This window comes from Macrotis lagotis, chromosome 3 (assembly GCF_037893015.1).
Source record: "Macrotis lagotis isolate mMagLag1 chromosome 3, bilby.v1.9.chrom.fasta, whole genome shotgun sequence".
NCBI lineage: Eukaryota > Metazoa > Chordata > Mammalia > Peramelemorphia > Peramelidae > Macrotis > Macrotis lagotis.
Window position 1 is genome coordinate 202,114,231 of NC_133660.1, and position 5,284 is coordinate 202,119,514.

The following is a 5,284-nucleotide window of genomic DNA, read 5'->3' on the forward strand; positions in this document are numbered from 1 at the left end:
GTCCAACCCCTTTATTTTACAAATGAGGAAACAAATAAAAAGATATGGGAAGCAATTTGTCCAAGATCACACAGACAGTAAGTAGTTGAGCTGGGCTGGGCTTTTTCCTCAAGCTGTCTGATGCCAATTCTTTGTCCTTTATTGGGCTGCCTACAAATTAAAGACCAACCATCCTGATGAAGAGGAACAATCTAGAGGGCTTATTTTGTTGAATGCAGTTGACAAGTTAGAGGGTACACACAGACGCCCTGATGATTACTCCTTCAGTTCCATGACTACTGCCATAAATCTAGGTCAAACCCCACCACCTCACCCCTCTAGTATTGCAATAGATTCCTAGTTGATCTCCTAATCTTTAAAGTCTCCCTTTCCTAATCCAGCAACATCCTGCTTTCTGACTAATCTAAAAAAAATCTAAAACAAAAGTAATTTGCATAATTCACAAATACTTATCTGCCCCACCACTCCCCCCCGCAAAACTTCAAAGTCTCCCTACTTTGCTTATATAAGATAAAGTTTAACCTTGTTCAAAAAATCAAAATCCTCCACTATGTGACCTCTACTTATCATCTCAAGCTCATGGTCTACTTTTCTACCAAAACACTTCCTATGTTTGTCCCTCCTCTGAAATATTTCTTAAATCCTTCCCCAGCTCTGTATGGCCAGAGCAACCTGTCTATAACAGACAGACCCTCATTAATACCTAACTGAACTATGGTAACAGACTTTTTTACACTTAAAGATAGATCTATTCATTGAGTTTGTTTCCTTTCATTGGATATGAGTTACAAGCATAATCTATAAAATGGAGAACTGAATATTTAATTGTTAGAATAATCTCATCCTTTTAAAAAATTATAGATGAAGAGAAACAGATTCACAAAAAATACTCAAAATATTCATGGCAGTAGCTATTGATAACAGGTTAGGGAATTGAGGAGGAGTTGGGAAGGAAATTCATCTATATTAACTCATATAGTCAAAGTAAATGAACTATTTTTCTGTTTCTACTTTATATGTCTTTCCCAATGTCTTTATATGCCTTATAGATATTGCCTTAATGGCACTGTCAGATTTTATTACATTCAGATAATGCACATACACATATATACATATACACACAACACATAAACGATACATATAAATAGCTTTACCAATGAAGACTGTACAATATGTAATTTTAGAGATTTTTCCAAGTCTCTATTGGAATAACACAGTCTATATTAAAGCTAAGACTTTCAACCATTGTAGATATATCTATATTTCAGTTAAATCATTCATTCCCTCTATATCTCTCAGAAATACACAAAAGAGGTTCTTGATAGATGCTTCATAGATTGGAAAGCAATAAGTGATTAGCCTTCCAAGTTAGTCATTAGGTCTCTTTATTTTAATAGATAACACTGTTTAGCAATATCTTTTAGTTGGTCATAATCCTTACCAAGTTGTCCAAAAACCCAGGGATTCTGGAGTAGAACTAAAAGAAGAATGAGTCTAACCATTTTTCCTTGTGTACATGGAAGAAGGGTTCAAATCTATAATTTTAGTTTAAAAAAAAAACACTGAATTCAGAATGACCAGATATAGATGCAAATGAATGAATAAATGGGTGAATAAAGCATGTATTAAGTCTTTACTGTGCAAATAGTACTGGCAGTATAAATATAAACTTGGTTATTCTTTTTTTTTTAGGTTTTTGCAAGGCAAACGGGGTTAAGTGGCTTGCCCAAGGCCACACAGCTAGGTAATTATTAAGTGTCTGAGACCAGATTTGAACCCAGGTACCCCTGACTCCAGGGCTGGTGCTTTATCCACTGCACCACCTAGCTGCCCCTAAACTTGGTTATTCTGAGAAAGATTTTATTTATTCTGAGTTTTACCATTTTTCCCCTAATCTTGCTTCTCTCCCCTCACCCCCCCCCACGAAGGCAGTCTGTCTTTCCATTGTTTCCATGGTATACATTGATCTAAATTGAATGTGATGAGAGAGAAATAATATCCTTAAGGAAGAAAAATAAAGTACAAGAGATAGCAAAATTATATAATGAGATAACAGGTTTTTTTTCTAAATTAAAGATAATAGTCCTTGGTCTCTGTTCAAACTCCACAATTCTTTCTCTTGATACAGATGGTATTTTCCATTGCAGACAGCCCCAACTTGTCCCTGATTGTTGCACTGATGGAATGAGCAAGTCCATCAAGGTTGGCCATCACCCCCATATTGTTGTTAGGGTATATAATCTTTTTCTGGTTCTGCTCATCTTGCTCAGAATCAGTTCATGCAAATCCTTCCAGACTTCCCTGAATTCCCATCCCTCTAGTTTCTAATAGAACAATAGTGTCCCATGACATACATATACCGCAATTTGTTAAGCCATTCTCCAATTGAAGGAAGTTTACTTAATTTCCAGTTCTTTGCCACCACAAACAGGGCAGCTATGAATATTTTTGTACAAGTGATGTTTTTACCCTTTTTCATCATCTCTTCAGGGTATGGACCCAGTAGTGGTATTGCTGGGTCAAAGGGTGTGCACATTTTTATTGTCCTTTGGATGTAATTCTGAATTGCTCTCCAGAATGGTTGGATGAGACTACAGCTCCACCAACAGTGTATTAGTGTCCCAGATTTAAACTTGGTTATTCTTGAAGAGGCCAGGGCAACTAGATGGCACAGTGGATAGAGCACTGCACTGACATCAGGATAACATGAGTTCAAATCTGACCTCAGACACTGACTAGCTGTGTGACCTTGGGCAAATCACTTGACCCTGATTACCTTGCTTCTAAGGATATCCACAAGTCATCCTGATTCGTATCTAGATGCAGATGGCTCCTCACTCAAATCCAATTCACATGCAAGTCAGGGCATCACCTTCCTGATTCTGTAGTCTTCTTTGAGAATGAAGAATAAATATCAGCATTGTCATCTTGAAGAATACCAAAACTACATCACTACATTAAAGTCAAGATACAATACATCTAACTGTGGTTAGGAATGCTCTACCACAGACTGGCCACATATAGTCCAAGTGAACACCTGGGTGTGGTCATGACTCTAAACTTGCACATCTCATGTTTCCTTTGAGCTATTGCAATTCTACCTTGCTCATAGAGTGCAGCATCCTGTCTGATACAAGCATACTATCCTGGGTGGTTCTGTGCCAGTGTTTCCCATACTGCATAATAAATTCCAGAGATCTTGAGAGTGTCCTTGTTTCACTTTTTCTGACCTCACTGTGATCATTTGCCCTTGTGAAAATTCTCCATAAAATAGTCTTTTTTGCAAGTATACATTTGGTATTCAGACAATGTGGCTGGCCCATTGGAGTTGAGTTCTCTGTAGAAGTCTGGATGCTTGGCAGTTTAGTTCGAGAAAGGACCTCAGCGTCTGGTAACCTCTCCTGTCAGATGATCAGAATCTGCCTAAGACAATTTAAATGGAAATGATTCCGTTTCCTGGCATTGTGCTGGTAGACTTCACTTTGGAGGGCAGTCTAAAACGTCTTCTCTCTTTGAAGATTTCCAAACACTGAACTAGCTCTGGCAATGCATGTGTCAATCTCATTATCCATAAAGAGAGAGAGAGAGAGAGAGAGAGAGAGAGAGAGAGAGAGAGAGAGAGACTTCCCTGGAAAGTATATTACTTATGCCCAAAGGGCATAAAACTATCTTTGACCCAACAATACCATACTAGGTCTACATCCCAAAGAGATCACAAAAAAGAGTAAAAAAAAAAACAACATCTACAAAATTTTTTATAGCAGCTCTGTTCATAGTGGTAGAGAACTGGAAATTGAGGAAATATCCATCAGTTGAGGAAAGTCTGAACAAATTATGGTGTATGTAGGTGATAGAACAGTAACTGTCTATAAGAAATTATTAGGAAGAAACTTCAGAATAGCCTGGAAAGACTTGCATGAACTGATACAGAATGAAGTGAGCAGAACCAGAAGAACATTATTCACACTAACAGCTGCAATGGGTGATAATCAGCTGTGATAGACTTGTTTCAACAGTACAATAATCAAAGAAAATTCTAAAACACTTGTGATAGAAAATACCAGTTATATCCAGAGTAGGAATTGTAGAGTTTAAAGGTAGATAAAAGTGTACTATCTTCAATTTTTAAAATTTGTCTTATGTATTATGTCTTTTTTCCCCTCTAATTTTTCCCATTTAGATTTTATTCTTCTTTCACAACATGATTAATATGGATCTGTGTTTAATATGGTTATACATGTATAGTTTATATTAGATTGCTTTCTGGGGGGGGGGGAAGAACTCAAAACCTTGCCCAAAAAACAGCTGTTGAAAACTACCATTGCATGTAGTTGGAAAATTAGATAAATGAAATATTTAATGAAAGTATATTGACTTTTTTCTTCAGGTCTGAAGGGTGAGGTGCACATGTTGTGACTGAGGTGAGTTGGAGCAGGCATGGAGCTCTGTAGAGAGCAATGCCAAGCTGCCATTGTGGAGTGACACTCTCCCATGCCTGTTCCCCATAATCCCCAGGCCCTTCTATACTCCATGGCACAGGTGATTCAGAAAAAGCTTCAAGGGGATAGGAATTAAGTGAGTCTATGTCTAGTTGGCAGAAGCTGGAGGCACAACTGACAGAAAATAACACTGTGAAAGAGGAATTAGCTTACTGGATGGATCCAATGTGGTATTTAAGCTTCTGGGCCCAGTATTGGTCAAATAGGAACTGGGGGAAGTTCAAGCTACCATGGGCAAGAGACTGGAATATATCACAGCAGAAATTAAATGATATGAAAATCAGCTTCTAGACCTGGAGAAACAGTCTGAAAAACAAGGCCCTGGCTCAGTTACAACAGGCGTTCCATTATGTTCAGGCTGCCAAGGCAAGTCTATGGGGAAAAGTTTGACCTCTCTGGATGGGGAGAGAATAAAGTAGGGAAATACTGTGGGTTACCTGCACTGTGGCAAATAAAATGTAGAATTATACCTGGGGGGAAAAAAGAAAGGATATTGCCAAGGTATATGAACTTATCCACAGTATTCAAAACTTCCGTATTTGCTATAATTGATATTTCCACATATGAATGTGGTTCTGGCTAATGGAGCACCTGAATTTTCTTGATATTAATTGTAAGAACAAATTAGCATAAGCAGCAGAAAATAGATTCAAACTTTGTTGTAGCTTAGCTTCAGAAGCTGCAATGAGTACACAATCATCTGTAAACAGAAAATCATGCACCAACACTCCCTCCATTTTGGTCTTGGCTTGAAGCCTTTTCAAATTGAAGAATTTATCAATAAT

General features: G+C 37.7%; 1 pseudogene; it reads left to right on the top strand.

Annotated features, from left to right (window-relative positions):
• Positions 1-4,530: 4,530 nt before the first annotated feature.
• LOC141519299 (prefoldin subunit 6 pseudogene) lies at positions 4,531-4,889 on the top strand (annotated as a pseudogene).
• Positions 4,890-5,284: the final 395 nt, after the last annotated feature.